Source organism: Bos taurus, chromosome 1, assembly GCF_002263795.3.
Source record: "Bos taurus isolate L1 Dominette 01449 registration number 42190680 breed Hereford chromosome 1, ARS-UCD2.0, whole genome shotgun sequence".
NCBI classification, from domain to species: domain Eukaryota; kingdom Metazoa; phylum Chordata; class Mammalia; order Artiodactyla; family Bovidae; genus Bos; species Bos taurus.
In genome coordinates, this window is record NC_037328.1 from 68,125,280 (window position 1) to 68,140,381 (window position 15,102).

At 43.6% G+C, this 15,102-nt stretch overlaps 1 protein-coding gene across 5 annotated transcripts in view; it reads right to left on the reverse strand.

The window, feature by feature from the left end:
* Positions 1-15,102, reverse strand: part of MYLK (myosin light chain kinase) — a 279,518-nt gene that overhangs the window by 144,736 nt on the left and 119,680 nt on the right. The window lies entirely within an intron of this gene.

The window sequence follows — 15,102 nt, forward strand, 5'->3', positions numbered from 1 at the left end:
ATGTATCAGATATTGTTCTGGGTACTTTACATGTATTAACTCATATAATCCTCATAAGCAGCCCATGAAACAAATATTACTTTCATCTCCATTTTAGAGATGAGGAAATTGAGATGTAGGGTTTTGGTAGATTTCTTGAGGCCTTGAAGATAGAAAGTGGCCAAGTCAGGCATCCTGGCTTCAGAACCCACCACACAGATGTCTCTCAAGCCTGGTTACATGATTAGAATCACTGCAGGAGATTCAAAGCAAATACCAGTGCCCAGGTCCAACCTTGGACCAATTAAATCAGAACCCCAGGGGTGGGGACTGAACATGGGGATTCTAGACCGATGCTTCCCACTCTAACAAGCAACAGATACTTCTTAAAAATGCAGATTCTACTTCTATAGGTCTGGGGTGGGCCTGAGATTCTGCCATTCAGATAAGCTCTCAGATGCTGCTGAGGCTGCTGGTCCCTAGAACTCACCCTGGGTAGCAAGGTTCTAGATCTGAGCTGCCCAGTACGGTGGCCACTAGCCACACGTGGTGACCAGATGCTTGAAACGTGGCTGATCCTGAGTCACACCGTAAGTGTAAGTGTAAATTACACAAGGGGCTTTGAAGAGTTAGTATGAAAAAGAATGTAAAATGCCTCAATAATTTAGAAATACTGATTACATATTGAAAAGATAGTAACTTTGACATACTGGGTTAAATAAAATATATTGTTAGAACTAATTTCACTTGTTTCTTTTTGGTGTTTTAATGTAGCTACTAGGAAAGGTACACCTACATATGTGCCTTGCTCAATGTGTCTATCAGGCAGTGCTACCCGAGACCACTCTCTCTACGAATTGTTAGCAGCTAACATCTTCTGAGTGCTAAGTGTTAAGCACTTTTCTAAATACTTAACATATCTGAGCCTCATAGCAACTTGTTCAGAGAGAAATTGTTTCCCCATTGAGGGGGAAATGCAGGGAGAGATAAGTTCCAAGAAAAGAAATCATTTTGAGTTTCAGAAAAAGCTCCCCAAGGGCCCTGAAAACCAAGAAACTCAATCAGCCCTTCAGAATGGATTCCTCTTCAGAGAAGCAGGGCTCAGACTGGCCCATCAGTGCAAACCCTGGGGCCCTGAATTGGGGGATTTTAGCATTGGAAATGCACAGAAGACATCATAGAACCCTCCTGAGAAAGAAACTGTTGGTGTTGCAAATAGGTGGCAGCGGTAGCTTTTACACATGTATCCACTTCCAAGACAAGAGAGCATGGGTACAGATGCAGCAAAACCCAAATTCACTGGATAACCCCAAATTGCATTTACAAAGAAAGCCTTCAGTGACTGGCAACTATAATTCTCATCACATGCCTCAGCGAGGTCAGAGAGGATGCTTTATCAGCACGTGGGAGCAAGGGGAGGGTAGGTGGCTGCGCACTCACACCTGGACCGTTGCAGCCTTGCCAAGCACACATATCCTATCTTAGGGTGATGGGTTTGAAGGGGACCACATGCATATTATAATGTCTATTGTGATATGAAACAAAAAGAGATCACCTCTGGGTTGCTCCTTTTCCTTTTACTTAACTATCATTTTCTGATATTCTTGCAAATAACACACTTGATCTTTGTAAAACAGAAAAAAATTTAAATGAAAATATGTGTTCCTTTCATATTAGTGTGTCTGTATAATGAATATATGACCTCCCCAGTGGCTCAGTGGTAAGGAAGCTGCCTGCACTGAGGAGTCACAGAAGATGCAGGTTTGATTCCTGGCTCAGGAAGATACCCTGGAGTAGGGCATGGCACTCACTCCAGTATTCTTGCCTGGGAAATCCTGTGGACAGATGAGCCTAGTGGGCTATAGCCCATGGAGTCACAGAGAGTCAGACACAACAGAAGTGACTTAACACACATGCACATAATAAATGTATAGCACAACCATTTATTAATTTGTGGAGCCCCTCAAGGTACCTAAATCTAGAATTGGAATTAACAGTGGTACACAAATAAACATTATGCATGTTTATAATGCATAATCCATATAAAAAACATATCATCTTGTGGTACCCTCTTGGCATAAAACTTCATGCCAAGGAATATCAGACAATCACTCTAGCAACACATTCTTTTTTTCTTTGAAGCTTATCTTCAGGAAACAGCTAAGGAAAGAAACTTTCCTACAGAAGGAAGCCCCTTGGGAATCTGGTCTTACAGTGAATTTGTGAGAGGCAGGGCCAGCCTCACCTCCAGAAAATGATCAGGTAAGCTTCTGTCAGTGTCAGAGAAAGGGATGTAGGGCCCTGGGACTGGGGGGAGGTGATGAATCATTAACTTCACCAAATGCATCCTTAGCATTCCATGAGCAAGTACTCTGGCCCCCTGCAGTGGTGCCAGCTCTGGGGCCATCAGGGCTGGAGGCATCAATGATTAACTGGGGACATTGCAAGTGCTCCAGATTTTGAGGACACAGATCCCTATTTCCCTTTCTATTTTCCTCTCATTTTCTATATGCATAGACATTCCCCTCCACCCCACACCACCAAATCCACCTTTGCAGTGCCCTTAAAGTAAGTATCCAAGGATTTTTTTTTTAATGCTGAAACTAGTGCCACTTAGAAAACTGCAGTTTGCAATGGACTTTTATACAGCCTGTATCTGAAGCAAAAGCAGGAATTTCTATGACCTTTTTCTGTTCCAAGGTCTGAATAATCCGCAGCTCCAATTCTTATCCTCCCGATATGGAAAAACTTGTTCAGTCACTACCTAACCTTACCTAAAAATTACTCAGCTTCAAGTAAACTCGTTTTTATTGTCTTCCCACTATCTTGGGCTCCTAGGTGGGGAAAGAAGAGAAACCCAGACCCACAATCTTGGGTGTGTGACAACAGCCCCCCCCTCCCTGGACGTCTTATCTGCCTTCATCATGGGCCTTCTGCCAAGAAGCCACAGCTGGGACTTTTACAGCCCAGTCAAAACTGCAATAAAAGCCCAGTGATACTTCAGTTTTCAGAGTCTTCCACATAGAGAATCTTATTTGATTCTTGCAGTGCTATAATGGAGGTGTCTTGGGAAGCAGAAGCAGAACCTGAGATAAGGATTCAGGAAGCCAAGCCCTTAACTGACACTCAGAGCAACTAGGAGCAGGTGTAGCAGCCTGGTGAAGGTGATTTGGGTGGGGTACCAAGAGTGTCTGTGACAGCATGCAAGGACAATCATATTATTAAGCCCTGAGAGCTAAGGAAAGAGGCCTGGAGAAGTGAACGATATGCTATCTTTAAGATCAAGTGACAGATCTGGGACCACAATTTTGGTCTATCAGTTGAGTAGCTGTCTCTCTGTGCCTCACTGTAAATTTATGTTTTTGGAAAGATAAATACTATAGAACCCAAAGCATTGATAAATGTCTATCCCTTATAGACCTTAAACCTCCCCTATGTTAAAGCAATATCTGTTCCCCACTTGGGAAAAATGTCAATGGTCATGGCCATGCTAAAAGCAAGTCTAGGGCTGTTTCCTTGGAGCAACAAAGGACAGTGCCATAGACTAAATGTGTCTCTCTAAAGTTCATGTTGAAATACTAACCCTTAATATGATTATATTAGGAGGCGGGCCCTTTGGAGTGATGAGGTCAGAAGGGTGGGACCCTCATGAATGGGATTAGTGCCCTTACAAAAGCTATTCCAGGGAGCTCCCTCACTCCTTTTTACCATGTGGGTACACAGCAAGAAGCTGGCCATCTACAAACCAGGAGCTGGATCTCCCCAGACACTGAATCTGCTGGGGCCTTGATTTTGGACTTTCCAGTCTCCAAAACTGTGAAAAATAAATTTCTGTTGTTTAAACCACCCCATCTATTGTATTTCCATTATAGCAGAAATAACCCAACGGCCTAGGACAGATAGGATGGGTGCCATGCATGTGCCCAAGACATCCCTAGGAGAGTCCGTGTGGGACAGAGAAGACAGATGACATAAGACCCAGGCCTGTGTCCCAGGTCTGGCTTGGCTTCCTGACCTCTTCAGGTTGTAATGCCTTCCTTTCATTGATGATAAAACAGTTCTTGATGCCTCAGGTCCTTCTATCCCTGAAGTAGTCTGAATTAAATAATGACCCACTTAGCTTCTGGGGGAAGATTCTTTCTTCCCCTTTCAGTCTCCCCTGGGCCCAGCCCACAGCTTTAATACTCTCTAATCCTCCATAAGGGAAAACCGAGCAACCATAAGGAGAGATGCCTGTGAATATGAGTAGGCAGCCCTGACTTCTCACCATAATGAGTTTTTGGAAATGGCCCCAAAGAGGGTCATTCTAAGGAGAATCATATTTTTTGCCACAGTAACCACATTTAATTGGAGGTTGTATTCTTAAAAGCTTGGGATCAAATAAATCAAGGGCATATCTGACAACTTGTCATAAAAATAAAGATAGAGTCACCATAACCCCTATAATAATTTAAAATAGTAAAACTGTGCTTCAGTTCCATAAAATGTCCCCAAGAGCCTTTATGGCCTCAAAAGACCTTTAAAAGGAGTGGGGGCTCGTTCTGCGTGTGTTGGCTGGTGAGGAGAAAGCTGGGCTGCAGGCAGGCGGCTGCTTGCTGCCGTGTCACATCTGCCTGCCATGCTGGGAAGTTTTTCAGAATCTGGTGCTATTTAGAGATCTACTTAATGACTGAAAGTGAAACATTCTTAAGGGTGTGCGTGCTCAGTCACTTCAGTTGCGTCTGACTCTTTGCGACCCTATGGACTATAGCCTGCCAGGCTCCTCTGTCCATGGGATTATCCAGGAAAGAATGCTGGAGTGGGTTGCCATGCCCTCCTCCAAGGGATCTTTCTGACCCAGGAATCGAACCTATCTTTTGATTTTTTTCTGATGTGTGTGAAGGGCTTGCAGTCAATTCCGGGTTGCCTGGAACAGGCTACCAGGGTGTAAGCCCAGAGCAAAGTCAGCTTCTCTGACCGCCATACCCCCAAGACTCAGAGCTACACATCTGCCTTCTCAGCTTGGTAAGAGGTAGAAAGGGGGTGATGTTCCTGTTTTTGATGATCTCCTGCATGTCTTTTGTACCTGGGTGGACCTGTCCCTGTGTGCACACTGCCAAGCCACACAGCTGCAGTGCCGAGCTGGGCAAGACATGAAACTGAAGCTCTGCTCATGATGAGAATGGAGGGAGACCAAAAAGAGAGAGAGAGAGAAACCAGGGTTACACTAAAGCCAGGGTGAAAAGGGACTGCTCAGCGGGACACTGGGGAGTTGGAAAGATACACAAAGAAGATGTGAGCAGTGAGCTGAGAAATCCTTGGGGCTGGGAATAATAGATGAAGGGGTTGTCCATAAGTACTTCTTTGAATCCTACTGGGTAACCAAAATCAATGCTGGGAAAGGCTGAGCCTGAAGGATGGGAAATTAAGGAAACCTGCTGGACAGATGTCCCCCTCCTCAAGACAGACAAAGCTGATTCTGCAACGCGACTTTCTCCATGCTTCCTATGATTGCCAGCCTGCCTATAGCCCATCACTCTGAACTTCTTGCCCTATTTCAAGGCATCTTCTCCTACATAAATAAATTCTCCTAGGATAAATGACTAGGACAGAGCTGGTGATTTAAAAACTGAAAATAATAGCAAAGACACCAATGATCCTGAGGAATTCATTGAAGACGAATCTTCTGTCCCATCTCCAAGTATAAGCTCATCCAGATAATAAATGGACACGGATGCACAGAAGGAATTTAAATATTAACATTCCCAGCAAATTAGACCACAGAAAATGCCTATGAAACTTACATCATGGATATATTATGAGAGTGAAGAGTGAAGGGTGAACCATAGTTATGACATGACAGTTTAGGGGCCTGGGTCAGTGTCAGCACCCGGCACCTGGCCCATTGGATGGGCAGGAACTTAATTAAGGCTTTGAATAATCCCATTACCAACAGTCAAAAGCCTTGACTGAACCCACAGAATCTTCAGGAAGAGATCATACCAGCTAAAAGCAGCAATTAGTGAGAGGCTTAAATTGCTGGACCCTCTCTGCCCTTAAGTCCAAAGTTGTGAAACAGCAGGAACTGAAGCATTTCCATGAAAAACAAAAGCAAAATGCAGAGAAGCACTCTTCACACCGGCCTGGAGAAGGCCACCCAGGTCTTCAGGAAAGATGCCGGAAGTCTCTCTCTGTGATCAGCCGCTCTCACTTCCTGTGGCAAGTTTTCTTTTCCTTTGGCCCAGGACACAGACACCCCCACACCCCCACACCTGCCAGACAGAGAACACACTGTAATTTCCACAAAGAGCATGAGACAGGTTACAGCTTGGCAGCCTTAGGTTATACCTCAGGCCCTTCTGACTGTTTCAAACAAGAAGTCTGATTTCCTTTTATCTAGCTCAAGCTTATCAGTGTGTGCAACTTTTTGATTCCCTTTCAATGACACAAGCATTTAAAACTCTGGCGCAGTCTAACAAAGAAACAGAATTCTAAATGTAATCAGGAACCTCTGACACTGATGTTTTCCAAGTGCTTCCAAATTCAGGGTTTTCCTATGAAAACAAGTGTCCTTCCATTTGAGACCAGTCCCTGTGGGATGGCTGTGGGATTTCAGCCTTACTGGGAACCTCTGCACAAAGCCCTGAGTTCTGGCTCTACCTTCCCTAACAAAGGCTTCCACGGAACCAGCGTCTCCAGCTGGTGAGGCTGGCCCAGGAGCTAAGCTCACCCTCCAGTTTCTAATACTGAGCTGAGACATACTCTCAGATGTGTTAAAATATTAATAAGAGGTGCGTGATGTCACAGAAGTTTAGCAAATTAGCGCTGTGGCTTGGTTTTGTTTGATGTGCTCAGGATCTCCTGCCCACCTTTCCCAGGGTAAGCCCCTCTGAAGATCTGCTCCCTTCCCTTCTGCCCACCTCAGGTGAGTCTAGTGGAGAGGCATCAGTAGCTGCCTTCTGGCCAAAGCACTCAAGCTTCCACAATGAGCCTGATCCAAGTCAGCCAATCAGGACTCTTCCCTACAATTTCAATTAGAATAAAGCAAGACTAAACCAACTGTCTCTTGTCTTCCCTGTTGGCTCAGATGGTAAAGCATCTGCCTGCAATGCAGGAGACCCGGGTTTGATCCCTGGGTTGGGAAGATCTCCTGGAGAAGGAAACGGCAACCCACTCCAGTATTCTTGCCTGGAGAATCCCACGGACGGAGGAGCCTGGTAAGCTACAGTCTGTGGGGTCGCAGAGTCAGACACAACTGAGCGAATTCACTTTCACTTTGAAACTGTCTCTTCACAGCGATCCTAAGCTGGGAAGATGTAAGCCTGAAGCTACCTGTGGGCAGTCATCCTTCCCCATTCCCACCTCTGTTTCCTTGCCTCCACCTAAGAGAAGCAAGCCATGTGCACAGTAAGACATCACATACACAGTGGAGAAGGAAGGAGATGGACGCATGGCAGGCAGAGCTGCGGTGGACTTAGGATCCACGCGGTCATATGAGACAATACCTGTCTTTCATTTAACCCATGCACTTGGTTTCTGTCACTTGCAAACAAGAGTCCTAATTCAGGAAGGTATATGGCATCTGGAATCAGACAGAGCCATGTGTGGGTGCTGGCTGTAGAAATCACCAGTTGCCTGACCTTGTTACTTAACTTACTTGGCCCTCAGTTTATACAACTGTAAGATGGAACTATATCAGTATCTATTTCCATGAATAAGTTTATGATCAAATGAGAAAAAACATGTACAACAGTGCATTAAGAAATTCAAAAGGTTAGGTCCTCTGTCTCTTCTCTCTGAGGTGAGTGATTCCTTGTAATAAGGTACCTTAGCCTCCATTCCAGAGAAGGCGATGGCACCCCACTCCAGTACTCTTGCTTGGAAAATCCATGGACAGAGGAGCCTGGTAGGCTGCAGTCCATGGGGTTGCTAAAGAGTCGGACATGACTGAGTGACTTCACTTTCACTTTTCACTTTCATGCCTTGGAGAAGGAAATGGCAACCCGCTCCAGTGTTCTTGCCTGGAGAATCCCAAGGACGGGGGAGCCTGATGGGCTGCCGTCTACGGGGTCGCACAGAGTCGGACACGACTGAAGCGACTTAGCAGCAGCAGCAGCAGCATCCACTCAGCTCAAAGCTTTGACAGCATGAAACTGCTTCTGCCCTAAGAAATATCAGTACTTGTGAACTTCTGGGCTTGCTGAGCCTCCTCTTACACAACTCGAATTCTTATAGACAACTTCAAGGTGTCACACCCTTAATTAGATTAAAAACCTAACACTTTAACTGAGAACACCTTTTGCCTTAGTGGAACTGGCTTATTATTTTTATTTGAAGGGTAAACCCCTTTTGAAAAGTGATTGTTGATTTTATGTAATATGAAAAAACACATTTTAAAACAAATATCCCATCTGTAGTTTTGCCTGTACCATCATCCCACTCCATAATATCATGTGAAACTTCAAGACACAGACCATCCCCTTGATTTCTGCCTCACTGACTAATGCAGCCTTGGAATTTCAAGGGCACGGGCAAGTTTCGGGAAGGAAATAAATCTGGGGTAATAAATCTGGAGTTTCTGGCCTGTCATAGTTGAATCTGGAGAGTGAGAGACATACTTTGCTGGCAGGAGAGATGGAGCAGAGGGCTTCTCCCCAAACAACACAGGCCACTTGGCAGCAGCTTCTGACTCCTCAAAGAGTAGAGCCCAGACACCACGAGACTCAAAAATGCACAAGACTCAATCCGGCCACAGATTGTCCTGGGAAGGTCCCATCCTCTGAGGACTCCCTGAGAATATGAGGCAATTCTATTTAAAAGCAAAGGTGGGCAAAAGTGACCAGAGGGTCCCCGCCACCGAAAACATCTCGGCTTGGTTCCCTCACCTTTGCTGTCTCTCCGGCGGCTGCTGACCACCTGCTCCACGTGCACGCACATCGCCACACAAAGCCTGCCTTCCGCTTCGCTCTCCCAGGTGGCAGGCTGTGAGCGAGCGGGGTGAGCAGCTGGAGCCTGGATGGCAGGACCTCTGGGGCTGCCTGCATCAACGTGGTCGGGAGAGTGCCTCTGTGATGCTGTCAAAAATATCTGCACCAGCAGCAGACAGCAGCAGTGTGAGTTTGCTACTTAATAGCAGAATGTTCTCCCCAAACCTCACTGCCCAAAGGCACCCTCATCTGCATAGAGAATCATGCCAGATAAGAAATCAAAAGTTGTTTCCTGTGCAGTGTCAGTGTCTGGCTGGCCACCAGGCTGAAAAACATAACCCAATATGCTTTTCTAAAATGTTTTCACTCTCACCAAGACATGTATGTGGTCAAAATGTCAATAAGTAAGTCATTAAAAAAAAAAAGCAGATCTCTGCTCTACCCCTCCCACCCCCAAGTTCCACTTCCTTCAGGAAATCATCTTCAACTCTTTTAGCCATTCCTTCTGTTTTCTTCTCCAGTGTTTCTAAGTAACAACCTTACACAACTATTTTATTCTTTCAAATTTTAGACATTATGTCTTAACTTCCCTATATGAAACACGAGCTTTTAGCTCTCAACCTTCCCATAAGCTCTTCCCCTATTCCCAGGAACTAATGACAATTTCTATTATGCCAGTGTGTTAGTGTTTGCTTTATTTTAGTTTCGCTCACTGACAAGCTACATAGTATATTACAATTATCAATAGATTTTTTTCCCCTGGAGTTAATACCTGCCTTACTTTTGGTTTGATTGGTTTTTTTAAGAATGCAACTTCTGAAGAGAACTATAAAATTCATCTCAGTCAGTTCACTTCAGTCGCTCAGTCGTGTCCAACTCTTTGTGACCCCATGGACTGTAGTACATTAGGCTCACCAACTCCCGGACGCTACCCAAACTCATGTCCATTGAGTTGGTGATCCCATCTAACTATCTCGTCCTCTGTCATTCCCTTCTCTTTCTGCTTTCAGTCTTTCCCCAGCGTCAGGGTCTTTTCAAATGAGCCAGCTTTTTGCATCAGGTGGCCAAAATTTTGGACTTTCAGCTTCACATCAGTCCTTCCAATGAACACTCAGGACTGATCTCCTTTAGGATGGACTGGTTGGATCTCCTTGCAGTCCAAGGGACTCTCAAGAGTCTTCTCCAACACCACAGTTCAAAAGCATCAATTCTTCGGTGCTCAGCTTTCTTTATAGTCCAACTCTCACATCCATACATGACTACTGGAAAAACCATAGCCTTGATTAGACAGACCTTTGTTGGCAGAGTAATGTCTCTGCTTTTTAATATGCTGTCTAGGTTGGTCATAACTTTCCTTCCAAGGAGTAAGCGTCATCTCAGCAATTGTCAAATATCTCGGTGACTTTTATTTTTTCCTCCATTGGAGAGATCTCTCCTGGAACACTCTGTTGCTGTGCTCCAAATCTGAACTCAATGCTATCTAGGCCTGGTGCATAGTGCTCTGGGGACTTTCCTTTACCATCCTCTTGGGCGCCACCACTTTGGTTGAACATGTCCTCCTCCAGTGGTTTCTTATGAACAAATGCAAGGAAGATTAAATCTTTAAGTTTCCAAAAGTCATTTCCAAAAGTGTCAATAGTCTACTTTATACTCAACTGGCAGTTTATCTAGGAAAAGAATTATAGTGGAAAATCTTCCTTCAGAATTTTGAAGGTATTGCTTCATGGCATTTGAAGTCGGCATCCAGTGTTGATACAAGAGGTATAATGCCATGCCGATCCTTCCTCTATGACCCAGTGTATGTGTGTGGGTTTTTTGCTTCAGAGCTTCTGGAATCTTCTCTTTATCCCTGACAGCCTAGAACTCCATGATGAGGTGCTTTGTTGTATGTAAATCTCTATTCACTCATTGTACTAGATCCTTGGTAATAGGTCTTTTCATTGTAGATAATGCATATCTTTCAATTTTGAGGAATTTTTGATTATATTCTTTGCAGCCAAAGATGGAAAAGCTCTATACAGTCAGCAAAAACAAGACAGGGAGCTGACTGTGGCTCAGATCATGAACTCCTTATTGCCAAATTCAGACTTAAATCGAAGAAAGTGGGGAAAACCACTAGACCATTCAGGTATGACCTAAATCAAATCTCTTATGGTTATACAGTAGAAGTGAGAAATAGATTTAAGGGACTAGATCTGATAGACAGAGTGCCTGATGAACTGTGGATGGAGGTTTATGACATTGTATGGGAGACAGGCATCAAGACCATCCCCAAGAAAAAGAAATTCAAAAAAGCAAAATGGCTGTCTCAGGAGGCCTTACAAATAGCTGTGAAAAGAAGAGAAGCAAAAAGCAAAGGAGAAAAGGAAAGATATTCCTGAATGCAGAGTTCCAAAGAATAGCAAGGAGAGATAAGAAAGCCTTCCTCAGTGATCAGTGCAAAGACATAGAGGAAAACAATAGAATAGGAAAGACTAGAGATCTCTTCAAGAAAATTAGAGATATCAAGGGAACATTTCATGGAAATATGGGCTCAATAAAGGACTGAAACGGTATGGACCTAACAGAAGCAGAAGAGATTAAGAAGAGGTGGCAAGAATACACAGAACTGTACAAAAGAGATCTTCTTGACCCAGATAATCACAATGGTGTGATCACTCACCTAGAGCCGGACAACCTGGAATGTGAAGTCAAGTGGACCTTAGGAAGTATCATTATGAACAAAGCTAATGGAGGTGATGGAATTCCAGTTGAGCTATTTCAAATCCTGAAAGATGATGCTATGAAAATGCTGCACTCAATATGTCAGCAAATTTGGAAAACTCAGCAGTGGCCACAGGACTGGAAAAGGTCAGTTTCCATTCCAATCCCAAAGAAATGCAATGCCAAAAAATGCTCAAACTACCTCACAATTGCACTCATCTCACATGCTAGTAAAGTAATGCTCAAAATTCTCCAAGCCAGGCTTTAGCAATATATGAACCGTGAAATTCCAGATGTTCAAGCTGGTTTTAGAAAAGGCAGAGGAACCAGAGATCAAATTGCCAACATTCGCTGGATCATTGAAAAAGTAAAAGAGTTCCATAAAAACATCTATTTCTGCTTTATTGACTATGCCAAAAAGCCTTGCCTGTGTGGATCACAATAAACTGTGGAAAGTCCTGAAAGAGATGGGAATACCAGACCACCTGACCCACCTCTTGAGAAACCTGTATGCAGTTCAGCAAGCAACAGTTAGAAGTGGACATGGAACAACAGACTGGTTCCAAATAGGAAAAGAAGTATGTCAAGGCTGTATATCGTCACCCTGCTTATTTAACTTATATGCAGAGTACATCATGAGAAATGCTGGGTTTGATGAAACACAAGCTGGAATCAAGATTGCCGGGAGAAATATCAATAACCTCAGATATGCAGATGACATCACCCTTATGGCAGAAAGTGAAGAAGAACTAAAGAGCCTCTTGATGAAAGTGAAAAAGGAGAGTGAAAAAGTTGGCTTAAAGCTCAACATTCAGAAAATGAAGATCATGGCTTCTGGTCCCATCACTTCATGGGAAATAGATGGGGAAACAGTGGCTGACTATTTTTTGGGGCTCCGAAATCACTGCAGATGGTGATTGCAGCCATGAAGTTAAAAGACACTTGCTTACTCCTTGGAAGGAAAATTACAACCAACCTAGACAGCATATTGAAAAGCAGATACATTACTTTGGCAACAAAGGTCCACCTAGTCAAGGCTATGGTTTTTCCAGTAGTCATGTATGGATGTGAAAGTTGCAGTATAAAGAAAGCTGAGCACCAAATAATTGATGTTTTTGAATTGTGGTGTTGGAGAAGACTCTTGAGAGTCCCTTGGACTGCAAGGAGAGCTAACCAGTCCATCCTAAAGAAAATCAGTCCTGGGTGTTCATTGGAAGGACTGATGTTGAAGCTGAAAGTCCAATATTTTGGCCACCTGATGCAAAGAGCTGGCTCATTGGAAAAGACCCTGATGTTGGGAAAGATTGAAGGCAGGAAGAGAAGGGAATGACAGAGGATGAGATGGTTAGATGACATCACCGACTCAATAGACATGAGTTTGGGTAAACTCCGGGAGTTGGTAATGGATAGGGAGGCCTGGCGTGCTGCAGTTTACGGGGTCGCAAAGAGTCGGACACGAATGAGCAACTGAACTGAACTGAAGAGATTTCACCTTTATCGTGTAACCAATCTATTGAAGTTATTATTTTGGCTATCATTAATTTCAAAAAAATCTTCTTTTTTTGGTTTTTCAAGACTGCATTGAGGGGACTTCTCTGGTGGCCCAGTGGTTAAGAATCTGCCTGTAATGCAGGGAACACAGGTTCAATCCCGGGTCAGGGAACTCAGATCCCACATACCTCAGAGTAACTAAGTCCGTGTGCCCCAAATACTGAGCCCTCATGCCACAACTAGAGAGTCCGTGCACTGCAGTGAAAGATCCCACATGATGCAACTAAGACCCGAAGCAGCCAAATATATAAACAAATGTTTTAAAAACTGCATTGAATAATCTCCTTTCTGTTTAATGAAAGCAACTTCTTATCTCTGAGGTATGACAAAATTTCTTCAACATTTTCTGTAGTCTTCTGTTCCTACTTGGTTTCTTTTTTGATTCTTTTTGTCTTTTTAATAACAGAGGCTTCCATGGAATAGCTAGTGATCCGTCACTGACTTTTCACATATATGAGTGAAGAAATTAACAGCTTCATGCAAGTGGGGCCTTGTCAACTTGTTGGATCTTCCAATAGAGTGAATGGGTAAAAATGCTCAACTATAAAATAGAATGATATAGCTGCTATGGAAAACAGTATAGTGTCTTGAGACGATCAGGTTCCACAGAGAGGAACTTCTGATTTCCTGCTGAGAGGGTGGTGGTCTGGACACAGTAATTAGGTCTGTCTGCCAGCATTTGGGACTTTGACTGAGGAAAGGCCATGAGGGGACTCATTTCAATACACTGATTTCTACTTAGCCCCTCTCCCTTTTGAGTACAACACCTCTTCCTGCCTGCAGTTGTACCTCATGCCCAGGAGTTGAGAGTTGGTTAAGTTCAGTCTCTCTTCAGATAAACTTTGATCTTTCAGTGCAAGAGAGGAGCAGTGGCCTGACACATGGAGTATGGGAGGGGATTTGAGACCCTAACTGCTTGTTATTACATTTTTAACCAATCCTCCAATTTTCAGCTTAGGTCCACAAGCCAGACTTTCAAAGTTCGTGTTGCCACCAACTTCTCAGCTTTTATAGAAACTGTGTTGGCACAAGCAGGCTTACTTTTTTTTTTTTATTAGATATGGGTATAGCACAACACAGAAGCTAAAACCCAAGCCACCCAATCATCTACTCATTTTCCATCATCCACCAATTTGTTGACATGGCTCATCTGCTACTCATCTGTTGTCTCTCTTTCATTCTATTTGTCCTTGTAGGTTTTCTTTTTCTTTTAATAAAAACTCATTTTAAGGATGGGTAGCATAAAAAAAATTAGCAAGCATGTAGGGAAACTGGAATCCTTGTATACTGATGGTGAGAAAATAGAATGATACAGCTGCTATGGAAAACAGTATAGTGGTTTCCCCCCAAAATTAAAAATAGAACTACCATATGACTGACAATTTCACTTCTGGATATAAACCCAAAAGAACGGAAAGAAGGGACATGAATAGACATTTGCACACCCATGTTCAGAGCAGTACTATTTATATAATATCCAAGAGGCAGAAGCACCCCATGTCCATCAACAGATGCATGGATAAACAAAGAGTGGTATATACAAACAATGAAATATATTCAGCCTCTAAAAGGAAGGAAATTATAATACATGCTACAACATGGATGAACCTAAAGGACATTAAGCCAGGCACAAACGGACAAACCGTGTATGATTCCACTTAGATAAGGACCTGTTGCTGTTCAGTTGCTCAGTCATGTCTCTTTGTGACCCCATGGACTGTGTAGTACGCCAGGCTTCTCTGTCCCTCACTATCTCCCAGAGTTTGCTCCAACTCATGTCCATTGAGTCAGTGATACCATCCAACCATCTCATCCTGTCACCTCCTTCTCCTCCTGCCCTCAATCTTTTCCAGCACCAGGGTCTTTTCTAATGTGTTGGCTAATCGCATCAGATGGACAAATATTGGAGCTTCAGCTTCAGCATTAGTCCTTCCAGTGAATATTCAGAGTTGATTTCCTTTAG